At 35.0% G+C, this 25858-nt stretch overlaps 1 pseudogene; it reads left to right on the top strand.

Annotated features, from left to right (window-relative positions):
- Positions 1-12741: 12741 nt before the first annotated feature.
- On the top strand, positions 12742-12854 carry LOC145242338 (U2 spliceosomal RNA; annotated as a pseudogene).
- Positions 12855-25858: the final 13004 nt, after the last annotated feature.

Here is a 25858-nt window from a genome sequence, read left to right as displayed (position 1 = left end):
ATATGATTATATTTATGCTTACGTTTGTGTTAAATACCAATCGATATTAATTTATATTATTCCTTTACGATGAACCCGACCGGATATCATAATACTTAATTCGCTACACCGTATTATATAAAGTTCTATAAAAATTAAACTAGATCCACCCAGTAGTTCCCGAATAAAAGTGGACGAATCATTCTACCGCTCCAAGTGGTATCTCACCAGCGATGCAATTCTTTTTCTGTATAAGAGCCAAGTACGTTATAAAGTGGAATATTTTTGCGGGAATATTGCCGGCCCGCTCTATCTTGCTATAATAGAGTACAAAACCGACTTTGAAACCTAGTAGTCATTCCATTTTCTTTGTCCTGCAACCTCTATTCGACAGAAGAAGCGTTGCGAACCTGACTCTGCTTTATCGTTATTTTCATGGCAAGTCCTCATCTGAGCTCCAATCTATATCCCGCTTGCCAAACTTTCACAAAAATCACCCGACTGATTACAATCACTATCAACAATTTCCCCTCAATCTGTGCCTAAATCTAAACGCAGATTCCATGAACAAAGCTTTTTTTCACAGAACTGCCAGCATGTGGAACACTCTTCCATTGCCTGTCTCCATCCGACTACAATATTGTAGCCTTCAAGTCCAATGTAACCAACTTGTCTTGTGCCGTCCCCTTAAATAGTCCAAATTCTACCTACTATTTCAGATTACTAAACTACGATCGTACATTTATTATCCCTTATACTAGAACGGCCTTCAGGACTTGATAAATGGTGAGACTTGTAAAAAATAACAGATGGACAGATTAAGATAAATATAATATAGATTAGTATTAGGGCGGCGTGGTGGGGTATTACGTCATAGATAGAAATTTAAAGTGACACTAACTGATAAGCTGATCAAATATTTCTCTTTCTTCTGAATGGCGAGTGAGAGCGGTTGTGCTTGAATAAACATCTCTATACTTATATGAATACGCGGTCGGTGAGAACTATGGAGTTTTATGAATTGCAAAAAAAAAAAGCTCTGAAAACATTGCTAACCCCCAAATAATTGTGCTATCTTTATTATTAACTTTTATGAAGATGAGAACAACACATAATAAAGAAAAGTGATACTGCGACGTGTTATTTATACAGCAAGAGTAAAACTGCCTACATGATGAGTCACTGTCCAGATAATCCGTCGGAATCGAAAAGTGGGTCCACTATACATCTTTCATTCTGAAGAATGTAAAAGTAGTCGAGAGGCCCCACAAGTTTATTGTGGTTTCAACTTTAAATTATTTATTACTAATTAATCACCACATATGAAGACTAAAAAAATCCTTGAGAATAGAAGTTAATGGAATCGGTAGATAGTCAATTGAAAGAGGAAGTACATTATGAGAAGATTTAAAATAGTAAAAGGAATTATCCAAAAGCGATTAACAATAAACTAACAACTTCTCGAAGAGCAGTACTTCCGCGAATTAAAACAAAACCATATCCCAAAACAACAAAATTACGGTCGAACTGATTGTCAAGGACGTATCATCGATTGGTACGAACGTTTACCACACTCTGCGATGTAACTCAGTATAAACAGTGAATCTCTCTATATCTTCACTTATTTTTATACATAATATACTTGTTTGGATACCATACCAGATGGGACGTACTACAAGTAATACCTTCTATTTATATTCCGCCCGAATGGATCAGAGAGGGTCGTAAATGGCATTTTTATGATAACTGAACTTACGTATTCACGCGATGAAATTTTATCCTTCTGTTGCAGATATTAACGGTGTAAGACTCTAAGAAAAAAACAACCCAGTCATGGGCGTTCGTCAGAAGTAGAGATGTGCCATTGAATTCCTGGCAAAAGTACACTAAGAATGGCAGTGACTATGTAGAAAAGAAATTCTGGAGAACAAAACGTCGCTAGTTAAAATGGTACCACTCTCGTCTTCGTGCCTCTTCAACGTTTTGAGTTAAAAATAGGAGGCTTTCCTTACGGAACGACCTTCGTACTTTAACAGAAATGCCAATTAAATGTAAACGTTGTATCTACATGTCCTCAACTAAGAAAACTATAAAAAATATATACTTAAAACGGACATGTAATAGATGGGCGTAACTAACAACCAAATTTACCAAGTACTTTATCTACTATGCCACGTGCGCAACTGAGTGTAAATTTATTTGTTTTGATCTTTATTTATCCCCAAAGGAATTTTGTCACTTGTGCGTAATAGACTACTATAAAGTAGCAAGCCTATAGAGATTCTCTAAGAAGTTGAGTTTTACAAAATCTACAAAGTTTACACACATCCATTAAATGACCACAATATTTATTGACAATAGTTACAAGTGTTAATGAACCCATTAACATATTTGAAAAAAATGTTTATAATATTCGAATTGCATTAAAATCGGATAAAATGATAGGAATATTGGAAAATACAACGTTTTAAATAGTGGTAGGTTGACACAGTCTTATCAATAAGAAGATAGATATATATTTGGGCGAAATGCCAGTTTAGTACTAACGCGCAAGAGATTTTAAAAATTGTACGTTAAAGAGGCTATGATCAGTAGAAATCTTTACTTTTGACAGTAGGCTGTTTTTCTGCTTGTGAACTTCGATAAGATTAGTCATACAATTTCTTGAATAATAATAATTATAATAATAGTAATAATATTAATAATGATAATAATAATAATGATAATAATAATAATAATAAGAAGAAGAAGAAGAAGAAGAAGAAGAAGAAGAAAAAGGAGGAGGAGGAGGAGGAGGAGGAGGGAGGAAATGGAGGAGGAGAAGGAGGAGGATGAGGAGAAGGAAGAAGAAGGAGGAGGAGGAGAAGATGAAGGAGGAGGAGGAGGAGGAGGAGGAAGAAGAAGAAGAAGAAGCAGCAGCAGCAGCAGCAGAAGGACGAAGAAGAATCTAACCGCACAATTGACAGAACAAATTTATCACTCTCTTAATAATCGTGGACTACTTTCCGATGAACAGAAAAGATACCGAAAAGGAAAAAGAACACATAATCTACTATATATAGACCAAAAGATCCTGGAGGAGGTTAAAAGTATTAAAAAAAAAAAGAATAAAGCGATGGCATGGGTCGGCTAGAAGAACGCATACGAAAGAATCCCTTAATCACGAATAGTATAAAAATACAATGTATCAAATACTAGGCAAGATTATTAATTTGATTAAAAAAAACAACGAAAACATGAAGTCTTCAACTGACAGTTGAAAGACAATACATAACTGAGATAAAGATACAAAAAGGTATTTTCCAAGGAAATTCCATATCAGCACAACTGTTGATCATAACCATTATGTCACTTTACAATATACTTAGGAAATTCCCAGTCGTATACATGTTTACTAATACGGACGAGAGAATGAACCATCTAATGTATATAGACGACCTAAAATATTTAACAAGAAACAAAAACGAACTGCAGACGCTAATAAAAACAACAAGAACCTTCAGTCAGGATATCAAATGGTATTTGGAATGGAAGAGTATGTTTTATTTTTTACGTGTTTTTTAAATTGCCTTCTGCTTTTTTATCTGCGCAACTTTAGTCTGGATATTCATCGAATCTTTTTCAATATTTTTTATTTTCTGGCAGTCTTCCGTTAACTCTTGTAGTCTTAGGTTTGGTTCATTTTCTAATTCTGTTAGGACACGCCTCCTAATTTCTGCATCTCGACCAGAAATCAATCCTTGTGCAAATACTAAGCATTTAAAATTGTCTGCACTGAGGTCTGCAAGTTTGGATTCGTCGCGGTGTTTATTTAACATGGCTGCGTACATTGCGAAATCATCTTTGTCATTCTTCTGCAAATTCAGACATGACCAACGCTTATGGAATAAAGAAAATTTCAGGCTAAATACTTCCATAAGAATTCCACTGCCTCGGCGAAAGTTAATTCCGATGTTTTCTGAGGTAAAATAAAATCCACGGACTTATACTCGCCCGTTTCTAGTTTCCGTAATAGTAAATGAACCTTTTCCTGGTCCGACCACTGTTTGCAGTCGATACTAAAAAATAAAAAAAAAATCTTGACACTGACAAAAATATGCGTGAAATGATTTACCTTCTTCAGGTCTGTAGCAGAAATTGTCAATCGTATACCATACTGAATCTTGTGAAAATGCGGTATTATTATCGGTGGACGTATTATTTTTAATGACTTGAGTAAGCAGCTTTTTCTGTTGATTTTCACATTGGTTATTAGTTGTTCTTGTTGTTGCTGTTTTTGTCTTTCATTTAAGCGTTTTTGGTGTTCCAATTAGTGTTGTTTACGTTGTTGTTGTTGTCTTAACTCTGTGCGTTGTTGTTGTTGTTTTTGTTGTTGTTGTTGATGTTGTTCAATCTGCAGTTTTAATAATTGTTTCAATGTACTTTGTAATTGTAAGAAGTCCATTTTTGTATGATGGGTAAAATACTGAATTTATAGAAATCAGTGAACAATCTCTGATGATTACCTGTTTGAGAACTCCGAGCGGGCAACAAATAATAAAATCGGATGAACTACCACTCACCATTCAAACCCATACCTACGGTTTTGATTAATTTTATTTGGAAGTATAAGATATTAATTGATTAAAAATATATTTTTTGTTTTGTTGAGGTATGTTAGAGATTCGAAAATACAAATGATTTTTATTTACTTTGCAGTGGATTCATAGTCATTGGTTAACGAAAAATAGATAAATTAAAATTTCTTTGGAATATTCCTTAACTTTAACTCTTTAATTTTACAATATTTTAAAAATTATTTCTGTTATTCGGATACTTTGGACCACTATTCTCATCTAGAGAATTATTTCCACAGTGTTTTATGTCCAAGTCGAGAATATTTATGTCGAACTCGGAATCTTTGAGGAATTTCAGGCAGAAGCAAATTATGTAATCCACAAGAGTAACATGGTATCTCAGTGAAATGCAGCCCATAAAACCGTTTCCTCTATCGACCTCTTTTTCGTCCGGACACCATGGGGTTACGACGCATATTTCTGTCTCTCCGTAAACGAGAGGGGCACCCCCGTCCCCTCTCATTATTAGTAAGGTTAATTTAATTTTGAAGGTTATCAATTATAAATTGTCTTAATGTATATATTGTACATATTTTGTAGAATAAATAGTTTATTGTATTTCTCCTATATGGGATTGTGTCGTGTTGTGTGTTTTCTTGTGTCGGCCATAAATGTCTCCATTAAACAACGAAGCGGTCCGGAGAATGAAGAAAGAAGATGCCAACCAGGATGCCGGCAGGATGAAGAGGTCATCTTGAGAGAATGAAGGAGCCACACCCCCGCATCCAACATCTCAGGTATGCTTTTTTTCTTGATACACAGACCTTAATGATTGGCTCATCTTCACATTCTCATGGGACCGTTTCTAAAACATTTAGTGCAACAGGTGAGGTCGATCACACGCCAGTGACCGGCTGATAGTGTTATACCTCAAGCATAACTTAGTGGAAGTTCTAAATAATTCGCAATTGCATTTTTATTGTTTCTCGTGCTGAAGACTGAACCATCAACCTTCAAAAGACTGTCAGTTATAAATAAATTTTACTAAGTAGTTTATCCACGACGTTACAGGTCCTTACGGACAATTCTTGTATAAATTTCAGAAGCCTTCAACTTATTTTCTTTATACAATGAGGTGAAGGTGAGTTTCAGTTGAAAAGGTTCAAGTCAAGGTGTGTTAAGCTTTAGTGACGAATGTCTAACGTGAAAATGTCAATATGAAACATTATTCCAGTCAGTCTTTCGCCCCTCGTTCTCTATCCCTCACACATATGTATATAGCATATACATACATGAACATGCATGAACACACACACACACACACACACACATACACACACACACACTTTATCACTATCAAACATTTACAGGTATGAGAACCGTCTTCAACAAACATGAAACTATAAACGGGATATCAAATAAGCTACTGCGTATACGAGTACAGAAATAGAAAATCACACTTGTTAATACATATATAGTCACTCACTGGAGATCAATTACGACACGTATTAACATATGAGTTGAAATCTATCTATCTATCTATCTATACTCCTATAACTTCGTTTTTCTTTTGTGTGTCCATATTCATATTAAAACCCCTCTTTTCTACTTATTTGATATATTTATTTGCTTCCCCACCAAAGCAAATTAGGCACAATGCCGTTTTTAATGTGGGGTAAAAACCAGCTCCCCGAAAAGTAGGCAAAAAGGGGGCACTCTGGTTACCAAAAATAATAATTTTCCCAATATAGAGGGTTTCCCCTCCAGTGACTGGTACAAATTTTCTTAAGTGCAGCATCTGCAGAACAGGGTATTTATTTGCTCCCCCCACCGAGCAAATAAGGCACAAGGCTGATTTTTAATGTGAGGAGTGAAGGGGAAATGGGGACCAACTCCCGGGGAGTAGGAGTGCTGGATAGTGACAATTGGTATGAAGGGTTGCCCCTACATTGACCAACGTCATATATGTGGGGTTCGTATTTATTTGCTCCCCCATTGAGCAAATTAGGCACAAGAGTTATTGCGTAGGGAAATGTATACACACAGACACACAGACAGACAGATATACAGACAGACAGATTCACAGACACGTTCACTTTTATAGATTTACTAGTATGGGTGCCTGGCGTTGCCCGGGTGTTTGGAGGTGTATGCTGAGCAAAAAAAAAAAAAAAAGGTCATTTTTTTAACTTTGACCCCTATTATGACCCCTTACCATTTATTGTTTTGGGCTCAAATCAAATTATTAAGTTAGATACATGTCCAAGGAACCTATATCTTAAATTTCAAGTGTTTAGAGCCAAAATTATCGGAGGAGATTGGTACAGTTTTCAAAGTTCAAATCAGCCAAATTTCTGGCCGAAAACCGATCATATCGATTTTCCCTCATCTCAGTACCATGTATATCAAATTTCGAGTCTGTAGACTAAATATCGAAAAATTGGCTAAAAACATTAATATCTTCCCCTTCAACTAGGCACTTTTCTACAGTGGGGGGAGGTCACTTTTTTCGCCGATATTTTTTTTAAATTAAACTCTCTTTTAGATTGTCTAGCCTTAATTCTTAAAAATGTCGGTTCCGGTTTGGCGGTGGTCGTAAAAGCATAAACGTTAAGTTTTACCCCGTTCTTTTCCTCCTTTGCGGTACGGGTTCGAGCCTGCCTTCCTACTAACACTTTTTTTTTACTCAGCATGCACATCCAAACACCCGGGAAACGCCGGGCTGAAATGCTATTGTATCTATAAAAGTGAACGTGTCTGTTGGTGTGTCTGTGTGTGTGTACATTTCCCTACGCAATAACTCTCTCAATTTTTAGTCTACAGACTCTAAATTTAATATACAGGGTACTAAGATTTGGGAAAATCGTTGTGATTGGTTTTCGGTCGGATATTTGGCTGTTAAGGGGTCAAAGTTTAACGATTTGACATTTGAGAACTCTACCAAACTCCTCCTACAATTCTTTTGTCTAAATCCTTGACATTTTGGATATAGGTTCCTTGGACATGGATCTAACTTAATAATTTGATTTGAGCCCAAAACAATATATGTTAAGGTGTCATAATATGGGTCAAAGTTAAAATAATTGACCGTTTCCTTTTTTTTTCTTTTTTTTTTTTTTGCTCAGCATACACCTCCAAGTGTTGTATATTGGTTTATATTTGAGGAGATGATATATTAAAACGTGTCATGTGTTATCTAGTGGATGTAAGTTATTGTTCTTTTAACAGACAGATAATAAACGTATAAATCGTATGTATGTTGTTTAGCTAGGAGGACATGATATTGACGTGTAAACCGAGTCATGTTGTATCAGACTTATCATATGGGATATTTTTACAGTTCGTATATAAGAAGAATAATATAAGCTTCATACCTTTTTCTTGAAGAGTTCTTTTAACTTCCTGCTGCTCCGTGACGAACCATGAAGCAATCAGCACCATATAATTGAGACATCTGTTCTTATTTGTGAAACCATTAAAACAACTCTTTATATTTTTATAATATAAATTTATTACAACTGTCTCAAATGGTTTTCACAGGATCTGCAGTTTCTACATTTTCTGTTCATACAGCCCGCTCCTAGCTGTCTGTCCACCTTTGTCTAGACGTCTGTCTGCTCTGGTGGTCAATCCTTAACTCCCCGAATCTCTCCAAAACTAACTACATCACGTGTTCTCTTACGTCACCTAATTACGTGTCTCATACCAATCTAATCCACCTAGTCATTTGTTTATTCAAAACCCCAAAGTAATGTTTACATATATTTTCTATTTTCACATTCTTTTTGCGATTCACACGTCAATCATTTCTTTCGCAATTTAATTGTTTATTCTTCTAATTATAATTACTGATCCAGCGACCATCCGTCGCTCAAATCAATTAACAAGCATACAATAACAATAATAATAATGTTTTGACCCTTGAACCCGCTTTCCACAGTTAACAGATACTACGCTATGATCACAGCCTAAAGGGTCAGAACATTACACAAGCACCCGGGCAACGCCGGGTACCCATGTTGTATATCTATAAAAAATGCGGAAGCAGAAAAACTTAAGAGCGAGTTAAAAGGGAATTTCCCAGACGTATTTTCAGTCGGTTTGCGAAGGTGTACAAAAGCTGTAGCAAAATTTGACGTAAAAGTAAATGCCCAGCCAGGGTTCAGAAAGAAAAGAAATGTTCAATACGCCGCTATAGAACAGATAGACGGTGAATTAGAAAGACTCGAAAACATGGGTGTCATCGGAAATATTGATCACAGTGAGTGGGCTGCACGGACGGTTTACATCAAAAAGAAGAGTAAGAAGATTCGGGTTTGCGCCGACTTCGCGACAGGCTTAAACAGGGCATTACAAGATCACCATTATCCTCTTCTGAGCCCTGAAGAGATATTTGCGAAACTGAGTGGAGGGAAATATTTTTCTAAAATCGACCTCAGTTACACGTACTTACAAGTTCTAATCGATGAGGAGTGTTCAAATCTGCTATGTATTAATAACCATAAGGGGTTGTACAAGTTTAACAGACCTCCTTTTGTGGTCAAAGTCGCCCCTGCGATTTTTAAGCAAATTATAGACATTATGTTAAATGGGTTGGATTTCGCAGTAGGGTACCTGGACGATGTGTTAACGAAAAGCGCTAGCAAAGAACAACACAAAGCTCATGTAAACCAAGTATTCAAAAGGATACAGGATTATGGATTTAAAGTAAAACAGGAAAAGTTTACATTTTTCATGGAGAAAATAAAATACTTGGGGCAAATACTCGATAAACATGGAAGAAGGCCGGATCGAGATAGATCGAGTGCAATAAAGAATATGCCTGCTCCAGAAAATATTGCGTCTTTACAAAGTTTCTTAGATTTGGCAAATTACTACAATGTATTTGTGCCAAATATGCATAAACTAAGGTCGCCTTTAAATGAACTGTTAAGGAAAGACCAAAAATGGGTCTGGACACAAGAGTGCGAAGAAGCATTTCGGGAAATTAAAGAGACTTTAACGTCTGACTTGTTTCTGGCACATTATAATCCCAAGAGTGAAATTATAGTTGCAAGCGATGCCAGCTCTTATGGCATAGGAGCATGCATTTTACACAAAATTGATGATGGAAAAGTGAAACCCAGAGCACATTTATCCCGATCACTTTTGCCAGCCGAAAAGAACTATTCTCAGATTGAAAAAGAGGCGCTAAGCATTATATTCGCGGTAAAGAAATTTCATCGTTTCCTGCACGGTAGGCAATTTCTGTTACAAACAGACCACAAACCATTATTAACGATTTTCGTATCGTAAAGGGACTACCACAGCATACGGCGAATAGACTCCAAAGATGGGGTAACATACTTCTGAATTACAATTTTCAAATGGAGTATGTACCATCTAAAACATTTGATCATGCAGACGGTTTATCGAGGTTAATACCTAAGCAGACAGAACCATTGGAGGATATGGTAATAGCAGCCATTCAAGCGGAAGTTGAAGTAAAAAATACGTTATGTGATGCAATAAGAGAACTTCCAGTAACGCTTGATGAGGTTAGGAGTAAGGCAGAGCTGGACGAATTTTTATACGCACGAAAGAAAGGATCAACAATAACGAACTGGATGAAGAAATTTATTCAATTTGCGATAACATCCTTTATATAGCGACAGGGTCGTAATTCCTGCGACATTACAGAAAAGAATGCTCAAGGAATTTCATGTAGGACATCCAGGTATATCAAGAATGAAAAGCATTATACGCTCTTTCGTTTATTGGCCAAACATGGATAAGGATATAGAAGAAAAAATCGGGGAGTGTAGAGGATGCGCATTAGCTCCTTCGACTCAATTCGGATCGTGGGCAAAACCGGACCGACCTTGTTCTTGGATTAATTTAAATTTTGCAGGACCGCTAGATGGGTTCTACTATCTCATTGTTGTAGACAGCCTATTTAAATAGCCGCAAGTATTAAAATGTAAGAATCACACATCCGAGGCAACTATCAACTTCCTGTATGAACTATTCGCTAGGTTTGGAGTAGTAGACTGCATTGTTACAGACAATGGGACGCAATTTACGTCTACCGAATTTAAACATTTTTGCGAGGATCATCTAATCGAGCATATAACAATTCCACCATACCTCCCAAGAAGTAATGGACAAGCAGAGAAATTCGTTGACACATTCAAAAGAGCTCTGAAAAAAAGCTAGTGGGTCGCCGACGGATAAGTTTTTACAAGTCTACAGAGTCACTTCGAATACAAACATCGGAATGTCGAAGACACCTGCTGAGATTATGTTCGGACGCAAGGTTAGATCGATTTTTCACAAGTTGTTACCAAACCAGGATAAGCCAAACCTAAAAAAAAAAACAGATAACAAAAAAAAAAAAAACGGTATAAAGTTGGCGAAAGAGTCTTCTACAAGATTCACAAAAATAATAAGACTTTCTGTTGAAAAACAAATAGGCAACATGGTCTACATGATTAAGGGACCAGATTTCGTGCACAAGCGTCGCACTAACCAAATTCGAAAAAGATACTCGAACTGTGAAATGACCAGATCGCCATAGGACGACATCATGGACACAGTGTTTGATACTTTTCAGGTACCCATACCAGAGACAACTCCGTAGAACAGAAGATCAAACAGAAAACGGAAATCAACAGAATTGATTAGGGTGAACCCAAAACAAAAACGTTATTAATCCTAGACGAGATATTTTCAAAGGGGGGTTTTATACCGGATTTTCTTGAACACAGTAATTTACACCGATTAGCACTATGAATAGCGCTAGTAATTCCAACACCGGTGAGAGAGATGCGACTGCAATTCAACTGCTAGCCGAGTGCCCAGCAGATATACACGCTTTCCTATCTTTGTACATTATTATTAATACACTTGTTCCTTAACCGAACCTCAACTTGATTGTTCTTATTTTCACTGTTGTTCCACGACACAAAAGTAATTTTCCAGATTACAAATTGGATGTCTTCAAGTCCAACATAAACAAGTTCCTGATTAACTGCCCCCTTTAGTAAGACAATTTATCAGATCTCCATTACTAGCGATTACTACGATATTGTCTCATTGATTACTGTACACGCAATAACCCTTATCTTCGAGTGGCCTCCGAGCCTGGATAAGTGGTGACTCCCTTGTAAAAGAAAAAAAAACTTTTCTCAGAGAGTGGCATGCGAGCCTCCAGGAAACAGAAACAAAAAAAAAGTCCAAAAAGCCATCAGTTCTTAAAAATAAACTAATGGGATAGCAAACTACTATAACGAGGTAACAGATAATTGACGAAGACCACGACACCGACGAGTCAAAAAAAAAAAAGCTGGAGCAAAGGAAGCAGAGAATATATCAGACAAATATTAAGAACATAATACAACTTCTAAAACAGAATGAGACTAGAAATATGGCGTCTCCGATAATGAAGGTAGGATGAAGAATAAATCTAAATTCTTATGTGTCGCAAAGAGAAAGTATCATCGATTTACATTTCATCTAAATATCTTAGTAACCCGGTCTCTTCCCCACACTGTAAACCCATAGGGACATACAAGAGCGATTTCGTCTCTCAAAACTTCAACCAACTGATGGTGGTATTTATCCTATAGGTTTCATATCCTTACATGTGCACGCCCACCAAATCAAGTGTGCGCGTCTTAATGACACACATATCACATATGACAGATTGATATTGAAAGTTATCAGTTTTTAGTCGCGTGCAAGCGACTCTATAAGTCACTCCATCAGTCGGTCGGTCGGTCCGTAATACTTTTGTGCTTGGCCTTTTTGGTTAAGATCAAAGGTCTGTTGGTAATAGATGCTTTTTAAGCTTTTCTTGGCTTTTTGGCCAAGATCAAAGTGTAGTATCTTTCCGGCAGATACTGCAAGCAAAGACCATATGTGGGGGCAGCCCCACATATAAGACCTTGGTCAATGTAGGGACAACCCTTCATACCAATTTTCACTATCCAGTTCCCCTACTCCCCGGCGAGTTGGTCCCCACTTCCCCTTCACTCCTCACATTAAAAATCGGCCTTGTGCCTAATTTGCTCGGTGGGGGAGCAAATAAATACCAACCCTTCATACCAATTGTCACTATCCAGCTTCCATACTCCCCGGGGAGTTTGTCCCCATTTCCCCTTCACACCCCACATTAAAAAATTGGCCTCGTGCCTTATTTTCTCGGCGGGGGGAGCAAATAAATATCCCCTTTTCTTGGCCTTTTGGCCAAGATCAAAGTGTAGTATCTGTTCTTACTACATGTTGTACTTATGCATTGTATCTTTGTTATATAAAGTGGGGTATCACATCACACCTTTACAACCAGTCTCAAAGCCATTCAAGTCATTCTCGAGATCATTTGTTGTTTTTTAATGATTCCAGTTATGTTTTAAGCATTCAAATCATTTCTCTATTAATTTAATGTAAAATGATCACCCACTTTACAACCAGTCAGTTTCAAAGCCATTCAAGTTATTCTCAATATCATTAAAGTTGTTTTATTTAATGATTCCAGTTATTTTTTAAGCATTTAAGTAATTCTTAAGGTCATTCAATTCATCCTTAAGTTCATTAAAGTCATTCTAAGGCATTTACTTTTTATTTATTTAATTCATTTCAGCCCATATTTCGTTTATTTTAGTTTATCTTTAAGAATTTCATGTCAATCCTACATTCACGCATTCAACACCTGTTATATATGTGCATCAAAAGCAGATGTGCGTCATTGAATTTCTCCATACAGAAAAAATTGAATCGATCAACATCAGCGCCTGCTAAACGTTTACAAATCCGATGCAGTGGATGTGAGCACAGTTAGGAGATGAGTCCGTAGATTTGAGAGTGGCAAGAGAGATGTGTGACAAAGCGCGTTCGGAGCACCCATGCGCAACCCCGCCATCGCTGACAAATGCGCATAAAGAATAATAGTGGTGACTATGTAGACAAATAAATCATGTAACACAAAATGTCCGTTCTAATGGTATTACTCACGTCGATGTAAACCTTAAACTTTGTATTTTAGTTAAAAATAAAATGCATTTATTTTGGAACGACCCTAATGAGTAATGTCGAGTGTGAGTTAAAACTATAATAAGAATAAAATGTGATAAAAAAAAATTGCATAAAAGAAAAAGATTATAAACTTCAAACTTCTAAATTTGTTAAAAGAGTATTGGTTGGAATCGACGTGAAACTCACGTCGACTATTTAGTTATTGGTTGAAAAATGTTCAAACTTTCAAACTAAAGCAAGCTTTAATTTTACATTTTATTTTTTATTTGTTATCTGTTATTTACAGCTTCTCCACTGATTCCAATTTCTCCCATTCTTTTTTTTTTCGAAGTTTTCCCTGGGTGTTCCTAGTGCTTCTACTATTATTGGTGTTATCCTGACTTTCCTCATCTTTTATACCCCTTCCAGTTCCCTTGCTAGTTCTGTCTATTGGCTTTATGTCTCCGTCTCCTTGATATTCACACTGTGATCTGCCTGAACAGGGAAGTTTACTAATATTATTATTATTATTATTATTATTATTAATATTATTATTATTAGTAGTAGTAGTAGTAGTAGTAGTAGTAGCAGTAGTAACAAAATAATAATAGTGGTAGTAGTATTGTTATTATTATTATCATTATAATTATTATTAGCATTATTATTATTTTTTAAATTATCACTATTATTATTTGTTGCTATAATCATAATAATTGCTGTTATTATTAAAATTAATGATATTATTATTATTATTATTATTATTATTATTATTATTATTATAATCGCGGTATGATTCGGTCTTTTTATTTTCGTGAGACAGTCTCGTTGCGGTAAATCACTTCACGGTAATTCGACGGATTTTGACAACGCATAAAAAATAAATGCACAAAAATAATAGGATAATAACAGAGGAGATTTATGATGCAATTATCATATAATGACCGGTCAAAAATGTAATGTATCACTGCACAAGGACAAATATTACATATTTACACACACACACACACACACACACACACACACACATATATATATATATATATATATACATATATATATATATATATATATATAAGTGCGGTGGCATTCGCATTTATTGAGTATATCTTCCCATCTAACTTTTTTTATAATGATATCTATACAGTCATATATCACATCAGAAATGATACGATTGATCTGGTAGACAATTACACATATATAACATGCAGTTATATATATATATATATATATATATATATATATATATATATATAGATAGATAGATAGATATAGATATATATATACATACATATATATACATGCATACATATACTGTATAATGTTCTTTGTTTATCCAAATATTAATCGCTGCATATTTCTTTTCAAAAATATAGTATCAACATGCCACTAGTCACAGCTGAACATGTATGCAGATATGTAACCAATAATGCTTGCATAGATAAAGAAAATAATGCAGTTATATATCTGTACTTTTCTTGGACATTTTTTTAACTACGAGCGTTATTGACTTTACATATAGGAAATCCTAGCACTACAATTATATATATATATATATATATATATATATATATATGATGGCTACTACTTGGCAGAGGCTTGTCATACCTTCAAGTTGATCTCCAGCGTTCATGTGCACGTAGATAGCGATTCCGCCCATCTACACTTCTGTATAATCATTCACAGGTGTGACAAGAAAACTTGCCTGTATTTGCTGGGTCTTGTAGAGGGGATATATTATGCACCCTTCAGTGTCGTGTCTAACCGCTAACAGATTTACATACTATATATATATATATATATATATATATATATATATATATATTGTAATACACTGTTCAGTCTCAAGAGACAATAAACACCCCTGTAAGGGTAGATGCCCATGTAATTGTGGGGTAAGGGTTGCGTAATCCAAACCACACCTCTCTTGAATCGGCACTGCTTGGCTTCAGTGGCAACGAAGGGCTCAAGACTGACTAAAAACATTGCCGAGATGAGCAAAGATCAAATGCAGCGCCGGGAATTCCTAAATCGTCACCAGTTTAAGTACTGTCTAGGCTCAATGCTGCTTAAATTCGGTGATGTGACGGAAACCGGTGTACCATATATACATATATATATATATATATATATATATGTATATATATATATATATATATATATATATATATCAGCAGTCGCGAAGAGTGGCTGACTTGCGAAGAGATTAACAGCAGCAGCCAAAAAAAAACATATGCAAATTAGAAAGTGTGCGTGAGAAGAAAAGGAAAAAAAGGGAGAAAAATGCACCACGTGGTCGGGGAAGAAAAGTGTTCGTCGAAGAAAATAAACGTGTAAGGTCGGAAACAAGAATGAGCCGGCCGTGGCCAGCATGCGGTCGGAAGGAAGAGAAACTCCCAGGCTAGAGGTACATATGGCAACAAGAGACTTTTTAAGTGGTGTCGAGACGGGCGACAAACGGTAATAAAAACTTTTGTTAAAAATGAAAAATGCCGGATTTTTATTTGTTTCTTTCCTTTGTGTGTTAGTTTGTGACTAATATTACAGCACTTAAAATTTAAAAAATTACGAACTATAGTGTACTCGGGATGTAAATATAGTAAATATTTGCAAGTACTAACTCACCGTACTATTTTCAACTGAATTATTAGCGAGCGTCTTGTTCCTGTTAGGTATTATATATTGATTCAAAATTTACTTACGATGTATATGCTGTTATACGTTATTTTTCTTCTTACAAATGTTCGGGCTTTGTAAACAATGTTTTAGTTGGACAGTTATTTTGAAGTAGAAAATTTATTTCGTTTTGTTGGTTGCTAATAGTGTTTTATTTCTACTGGTTATATTACTGCTCTTATTGTTATTTTTATTCCTCTTATATTGACTATTTTTTACGCATTTGTTTTGATGTTTAAAATTTTAAAGCTCTTAAAACTTACTAAATCTTAGATACGAAATAACAAGCAACTGTAGACATAAAATAAACTTCATTTTAGGATAAAACTTAACAAATAATAATTAAATAAATCCACAGTACGTCTCTAGAATATAGTTTTCTAGTAAATATATTCCGACGATCGAGCACTTTATTGATTTCATCTTATCATTCCTCGGCGCACCATGTATATATATATATATATATATATATATATATATATATATATATATATATATATATATCCTCTTTATTATACTGACGATCAGAAATAATGCTCTTTTAAAAAATCTTTTTTTTTTCAAAAGACATTTTGTATTTCTACATGCCATCAAAAAGAAATAGAGGAAGGATATGAACAAATGCACCTTTCGCAGTCGTTTTAAATACTTATGCATACATGATGATTGCAACGTCTTGCCAGACGAGTACCACTCACTTCCTTGACCATGAGCCCAAATGCCGAGGGAGTATCTATACAAAGATGAGTCTTAGCTTTGTACGACAACTAAATCTCTCTCTTTCTCTCTCTCTCTCTCTCTCTCTCTCTCTCTCTCTCTCTCTCTCTCTCTCTCGGTACAAAATGTTGAGATCCAGCAACAAGCAAGAGAAAGATAGCCAGCAACAAATTAAACTGCTGACCAGCCTAATGCGGGTACTGGTCTTCCGCTTTATGGTTTTTTTTTAAATCAGAGATTTGCTTCTCCTAGAAAGGTTGCCTTCACCATGACTTACGGGAGCCCTCTCCACCCAACACATATATACATACACACAAATACACATACATACATACATACATACATACATACATAGTATATATATATATATATATATATATATATATAATGTTTAATACGATATGTTATACTTGTAAAAAATCGTTGTAACAGTATACGATGGAATCTAGATATGTTTGGGTAATTAACTGCACATCTCATACGTAATCTGACTCGCTTGATTTGAGCCATCGATTCGTTTAAAGCAACCATTATAAACAAAGCAGTATGAAAAATAACAATGCGTTTGACACAGAATTCCATAAAAAGTAAATTACTTCTTTCAACATCGACCAACCTTAAACAAACTGATTCGTTTATTTGGAGATAAGGAAAACTGTAATGTTATTTACATGTTTCGGACTGCTTATCCGATCTTCTTGGTTTTCATTTTAACAACGTTTTAAGCGGCTTTCTTCGTTGGTGTTGGTGTCCTCGTTTAGGGTTACATGTCTTTTATGTATCCTGTGTCAGAGTTAGAATTCACTCTGAAATATTGCCTAAGAAACGAGTTTATTTAGTAAACTACGTATCACAGATGAGAAATAGTTGAAAAGAAAGCTGAACAGTGTAACGTGATAAAGATATTTATATAATAGCAACCAAGAGAAGGACAAAAGTTGGGAAAGTACATGAAAATAATATTAACAGATTTGTTATTTTATAAATAAATACCGACAAATAGGCCATCTTTTTATGAAAATTGCTTCAAACAAAGCATGAAATAGCTTGATCATTAACGTAGACAGGAGTGGGCTTATGGGGCTTAGTCTTGAATAGACCTAGGCTGCAGGTAATTCAGCAGTCAGTATCGGAAACCTGCAGTTCGTAGAAAGAAAATATTGTAAGAAGATGTATTACAATGAGGTGTCTAAACAGTGAATTGATGAAGACCACTAGGCCAACGAATCAAATGAGCTGTAACAAAGGACGTAGGGAATAAATCAGAAAATTCTTAAGAACATAGCCGCAATATTATTTATAGAAAAGACTAAGATTAACACGTGTGAAAGGGAGTGCAGTGAAGAAGTGAAGATGGGGGAGAGGAATAACAGATTCGTTTCTCCACTACCCCAAGACTCCTAAAATAAGACAAACAGCTGAGTAATAGATATCAACAAGTACTTCATCTAAGAAAAAATGATCAAGTATCATGAAAGAATTACTAACAAATTCTACATCTTGGCAGAAACTACTGAGAAATACAAGATATTAGAAAAACACTTTGCTTCAGTGTTATTTCTAGTAATTATATTTTTGTACTTTGCGTTATTAGTCCACCGACTTAGTCGGACTTGGACCTTAGAATTCACCCTCGTCCGTTCGTTCCCCAAATTCTCAATAACTATTCATTACATTTTCTTGAAATTTTGCATGAAGTTACAAGGGAGGAAATGTAACATTCTCGGATTTTTAATAAAAATGCTGGTTGCGTCCCCAGGGCGTCAAAAAAGGGCCCAAAATAGCACTTTCTGGGACATGGAATCTTTTTAGATCATTAGATTTTGCTGAAAATTACCCAAAAGCCAGATCAGATGGATATAAATGTGGAAACGTAATATTTAACCCTGGGAAAATTCTGGTTGCGTCTCCAGGGGGGGGTCAAAATGTATCAAAATGACCACAAAGATAGCATTTTCTGGGACATAGAATTACTCCAAAGAAAGATCACATGGATATATATCTGGAAACGTAATATTTGGCCCTGGGAAAATTCTGGGACTTGATCTCCAGGATGTTTTAAGTGTGAAAAATACCTTTTGGGGATAAATTTTTATTTTCCCCTAAAATTCATATAGTTTTTTTTTTAAATTCATATATTGTTTTTGATGTTGTTAACCAAATGCGACAAAAAACTTTTAATCTTTTTTTTTACACAGTGATCACCACTTATCAAGACCCGGAAGCCACTCAGAGATAAGGGTTGTTGCAAGTACATTACGTTAGTGTGGAGATTTGATGAAGTGTTTACTTAAAGGGCGGTTCATTAGGAATTTGTTAATGTTGGACTTGAACACATCCAAGTTGTAGTCCGGTGGGAAGCAGGCAGACGGAATCTTAGCGAAAAACACTTCTCGTATAACAAACCCTATACACAAAATCTTTAATAAATAACTTTAAACTTTCTGAGCCACTGTGAAAATTTAGAAATAATTAAAACACATAATAATAGCATATTCAATGAGAGCAGTAAAAAGAAAATAATAACAGAATAACTAAAAATATGACCAGCATAATAACAACAAAAATGACAAAAAGAACAAAAATATAATTACTAGAAAAATAGTACTGAGGCAAATCGTAAGAGTAAGTCAAACACTAACAGTAAGCAAAAAAAAAAATATAACTGTAGTCCGCAGAGATTCTGTCCGTTACAAAATAATGCCTAACCAAAAGCATCGTTTATCAAGCCACAATATTTGCAGAGAAACCCGTACAACAAAAATATATTACGTAAGAATGATCTCTCTTTATTTTAAAAGTAAATATTACGGACACGGTAGTACACTCCAAAATGAAAAACGCCGAATAAAAACAGCATTAGAGAACCACTAGTGGAAATTAAAGGAAAGTTGATGATCGCCGATAGGAGAGTGGAAAATTGTACAGCAGGCCAGTACATATTGACATTAAGATGACCCATGTAGATTATGTTTAAATGAGAAAACTTTAAAGAACCCCAAAATGTCTTAAACTGCAGAAGTGAAATAGCAAACGTATGTATACACAAAATAAACTTTACGTTTGGCATAATATCAAAAGTAATTAATAATAAATAATAACAACAAATAAAAAAATGCTATTAATAATTATAAAGATTAAGAAATAAACAAATACACTAATATAAAAAAAGTGTGAAACGGAAACATCCAAATTAAAATTATGTCACTTCCCAACACAAAGAAAAGAGAACCCGCATTCCCGCCAAATATAACAAGGAAACAGGTGGATAGGAGATCACGTGTACCCTTGCCACAAAACGCATGCCCATTACCTATGATAAATAGGTGTGTGAATAACTAAGAATCTGATTGGTTGACTAATAAACCCAGTACCACAAGAACATATAAAAACACGAAGCAATATGAATTCCATGGAATAGTCTGATGAATCCTCACAAGGATGAAACGCGGCCAATTCTGTATAGCTTAATTACCATATATATTTCCCAACCTTAATATGGATATATATATATATGCGTGTGTGTGTATTTGTGTGTGTGCGCCTGCGTGTGTGTGCATGTGCGTGCGTGTGGTGTTTGTTTGCTGTAAAAAATAACATCATTTTTTAATACTACGTGTTTTAATAGCTCATATTAAATAATGTCATTAATAAATCACGAGCTGCCAAGCGAGTATATCCATAAATATAAACATAAAGAATAACATTATTAAAAGAAATCATATTTAAAGATTAAATGTCTAATGCATAATTCTCTTAATGAAATTATTTAATCATTGCAATTTAAAAAAAAACAGACACATATGAACTACTGAATTGAACTCTGTACCTCATATTTTTTGTTTCATTTTGCAAAAGTCGAAGTTCTTAAAAATCAAGGAGTCCTCTTTTGTAAGCTAACACTTCATCCCTATATGAGATACATTAATATTCGAATATTCTTTTAAAAGTGTCTTTTCCTTCTCAAACACTGACTTAGTAAAGAAATTGAGAACATAATTTCCTCTTCCCGAGTGATCATATACTTTATAGTATATCTTTTTTGTGGTCTCTTGATCCTATTGGATCCAAGGTTAAGAATTCATCTAGTCTGGTGGAGTATTTAGCTTCATGATTTTACTTAAGGAAACATTACTTGAAGAAAGTGCACCGATCCTCGTAAACCCCAGTGATGGCTAATCATATCGAGGAGGTTTTAATTTCGGCTGCAAATTCTTTTTGATATAAATATTTGGACAGAGTTTATTTGTAGGGAAAAAGTATCCTCATACCAGGTTGTCCTGACTAACCCCTGTACGAGATCTAACCAATAAGCATCCAAGTTTTGTAATCGTAAAAGTTATAATCTCTTATATATATATATATATATATATATATATATATATATATATATATATATATATATATGGGTGTGTGTGTGTGTGTGTATTTATATATATATATATCGCTCTAGACAAGGTATTAAGCCACTTGATGTAAGGAGTTAAAAGAAAATATTACTTCGAAGTCAAAAACTTGTTAACGATAAATGTTATATAGAATTGATTCTGACCGATGGAAAGAGCAATATATATATATATATATATATATATATATATATATATATATATAATTATATATATATATATATATATATATATATATATATATATATAAGCGAGATAAGACACAGATTAAAATTCGCTGAAAAATCCTGATAGACATTACTAGAGGAAATACTTTCAGGATAATCCTAGCCAAAAAGGAAAAGCTCAATATTTAAGAATAGAGCAATATATAAATTTAGTTGTTAAAATTAAATTCTTAAAATTAAAATATAGACACATATATTCGAGTTCAGAATTTATTGTTTGACAAAAGGAATATATAAAAGGAGTTATATTAATTTCCTTAATCCATGGATTTTACATAATGGCTCATATCATCAGAGGAAATGAAATGCGGTTAGCAAAATGTTCAGCTGTGAATAGACACGTAATTTGCTTTTCAGCACAAATATTGAAAATAGTTTTTTGGGGTGGTGAATGATAGTGGTGAATGATAGTTATATGAAAATAATTATTGGAAAAGGGAATTTCATACAACCTGGGCAGTTCATTATCGGAAGGAGTATAATGTCCTCCGGGGTTTTATTTCCAAGTAGGCAGAATATTGGTCTAGGGGAGAATGCAGTAATCCCATATAACAAAGATGCGTGGTTGCTCCTTATTGATATTCCGAAAGGTATACGGGGCGGCAGAATTAACTACCTATAAAAATGCCAAGTCAGCCAGCTGAACAGTAAACATTCAGGTAGTATTCAACGACAGAAAGTCGGAGTATTGCATTTGAACTTTGATTGCCAGCTTACTCTCAATTCTGTAAAGAAGGTTTAAATTTATTTTTAGTCAGTTTTATAATGATAATATTTTTACGACTAAATATTAGCTATTGTGTCATACCTAAAGATACTAATTTTTCAGTCTTACCTTCTCATCAGTGTACGAATTGTAAATTACACGCACATTTTATAATGGCTATATACAGACCAAATTTGTTTAATACAATGAATTAAAAAAGTAAAAACTGAAGTGGTTTGCTAACCAGTTTTGGGGACAACATGGATCAACCGCGAGGTAAGATATCAGGTTGAGAAACTGGGGCGGTCTATCCTTCTCTCGAGAATAAATGGCACCCCGTCACAATAAAAAATACTCTTAATAGCACTGGTGAAGCATCAAGTAATCGTCATTTTGAGGTGTCTTCTATGCTCCTTCTGCGCAACAAAAAGGACCCATTTCTCGAGCGACTTGTGACTTGTGATGAGAAATGGATCCTCTACGATAACCGGCGACCTTCGTCACAGATACCGGAAAAGCTCCACAACACTTACCAAAGCCGAAATTGCACCAAAAAGATTATGGTGACTGTTTGGTAGTCTGTGGCCGGTCTCATCCATCACAGTTTCTTGAATCTGGGCGAAACGATTACAGCGGAGAAGTACTGCCGACAAATTGACGAAATGCACCAGAAGCTCCAACGTATGTGCCCGTATGGTCAATATGAAGGGACCAATCCCCCCCCTGACAACGTTCGCCCGCATGTTGCTCAACTGACCCTGCAGAAGCTGGATGAATTGGGCTACGAGACTCTGCCTAATCCGCCACATTCACCGGACTTCTCGCCCACCGATTATCACTTTTTCAAGCATCTCAACAACTTCCTGCGCGAAAAATACTTCAAAAGCCGAGATGCTGCCGAATCGGTCATCAAATGACTTCATTGCTTCCAGAACACCGGACTTCTACACAAATGGTATAAATAAGCGTGTTTCTCGTTGGCAAAAAATGTGTCGATTCTAATGGTTCCTATTTCGATTAATAAAGTTTATTATGAAAGGAGTTATGATCTTCTGAAGTTGAACGTCAATAGTGGCATTATTTTTTCAACAACCTAAAACATGGGTAAAAAGTGAAGTTCTTTCTGCTGCCGGGTTCACATTTGATTTGACCTACTGTTTCAATTCGCTGCCGTCTCTATCGTTTACCTATAACCCACAAAACAGGTTACCATTAAGACCTATTATTAGAAAACGTTTCCCAGAGAGAAAAATGCAAATGATTGTAAGAGATACCCCCCTCTTAACTCAACTCAGATCAAATCCATTTAACGTAACCAGTTTTGGTATATATGTGAATTGTTTCTTGATTAGCTATTAATGTTGTGAAGGAGACCATTGCATAATTTATTTGCAGCATCTGTACTTTTCTTTGCATATTTTGTATTTTCCTGATAAATAGTTTCTACCAGTCCAATATTCGACATATGTATTTTCAATAGATGGTTTCTCCGGCTGTTTTATTATTTTGCTATGGTTTGGCAGTACAATTATCTTTTAATAATATGTCTGGCTTGGTTCGCTATCCTTTTTTTCACTATTCGGAATCCCCCAGATTTGATCTATGTACTTAGTGTGCTTTCTAGCTGAACTTATAGTGTGGACTTGTTTTTTATTGCCCCATGTTGTGGTTTATAACTCCTTCAGTGTTGGTTTTGGTTTTCATTCCTGTCTATTTATAATGTTTTTGGTCGTTTATTATATTTCTCCTGATAAAATTAGAACGCCTAAAATTCGCAGAACTTGAGCGAAGGAGCCTATTATGTTGTTCAGATTTTTCTACTGCACCATGCAGATGTAGTTTGTGTATTTAAAGTGTAAATCGCTCTAGACAATGCATGAAGCTAATCGATGTAAAAGAGCTTAAACCACTACTTCAAGTTAAAAACTAGTTAACGATTGGTGTTAGATGGACAGATTTAACCGCTCCCCCCCAAGAAATAAACAGTGATTCTCTTCCCTGTTTTCAGATAGAATGTGAGAACTAAAGGACAAAATAAAGCAAGCGATAATTACGAGGCGATCGAAAGTAAACGCAAGGCTCGCTTTCTACTGTTCTTGTACTGTTATTCATGTAGTTAATCCAAGATATGGATTCATATTTATGTGGTTCTCAAACTTGAAATGAGGGAAAGGTACATGTGCACAATCAGATACGAACATACAGGATAAAAAAAAAAACAATGAAAACATTTACAAGCAAGCAAAAATACAAAACAAAAAGTTTTAACCAGTTTTTAAATTTTTTATGAAACTTAATAATTTCTCTTCTTGTACGTTTTTTTCGGATTATTTTGTCGGTTAATCCGACAACTTAATCTGCCGTCATGCCCGAATTTCAACAGCCTCGTGTCAGCTTCCACTTTTGCAATTCGCTTATATTAACAATCCTACTTCAATCTAAGACCTAACGGTGTATTTTTTTCTATTTCTTTGAGCATTATAACTGGTATAAGAATTTAAGGAAAAGTGGTGCAGATATTAGATTTCTGCCAACAAGTTTTTAATTCATTTTTGTAAATTACAAAACTACTCTTTTTGGAATCGACAACGAAACAAATAGTAAGAATTAAGCGAAAAATTGTTTTATTATTATTATTTAAAGCATGTGCACAATCCTACTTGTGCAGTTCACTCACGATAACAAACTTGGCATAATCATGTTGGCATACCAGTTCTCGTAGGATCACCGTAGTTAACCGATATTCATCCTGACCAGTACCAGATGAGTGACTATTTTTGAATAATAGACGCATATTCGTATTCAGGTAAGCAATATTTATAATAGCTCAGGGAAATGAACGTCCCTGTCTTGCATAGTTCCAGTTCTAGGACAAGATTTGGCATATGTTAGCTTCCCTCTTCGGCATATTTGCAGATCTGTTTGACTCGTAGGAGAATACCTGATATTAGTATATTAATATTGGATATTTTTTCCGTGGACTTATCAGAAAAATTCGAGATTTTCCAGAGAGAAAACTACATAGAATTACATTATGGATGCTTACAGTACAATAGCAGATGACAGGGAGCAGATATTGAATGCAATATATCTAGAAAATAGGGCTCTGTTGGAAAACCTAACTTGATAGAGGGATCCCGTTGGCCATGTGCGACAGTCTTCTAGTGACTGTTTCACAAACAAAACACACAATTTGCTATGAGCTAACACGGAAGTAGTAAGAGTCAGAAAATCTATCATGAGAGTCTGGTTAACCGGAGAACGCAAAACACAAAAATCAATCTTGGGTTTCTGTGTGTGTTTAATTCTTGTTTTTCTACGTTTACTTGCCACCCCTCACTGATAAGACAGGTTGCTTTTTTAAGTGTTAGCTAGTCTTCTTAAGTTTCCAGCATCGCCCAATTTATTCCATAAGCATTGAAACTCACTTATAATCTGAAGAACGATAAGCCTGTTAAACAATTCAGTACTCTTCGTAGTCCTTTCGTCGATAAAATTATAGTGAAATCACACTTCAGTTTTTTTTTTTATCTTCTCAGGTTATTCACGATCGCTTTCTGTGGTCACTACTCCCAATGGATCGCATCGTTCTTAGAAAAGATA

This window comes from Euprymna scolopes, chromosome 2 (assembly GCF_053919585.1).
Source record: "Euprymna scolopes isolate OS-2025 chromosome 2, ASM5391958v1, whole genome shotgun sequence".
Classification (NCBI taxonomy): Eukaryota; Metazoa; Mollusca; class Cephalopoda; order Sepiida; family Sepiolidae; genus Euprymna; species Euprymna scolopes.
The sequence above is the reverse complement of the archived record's forward strand: the minus strand, read 5'-3'. Positions and strand labels throughout refer to the sequence as shown.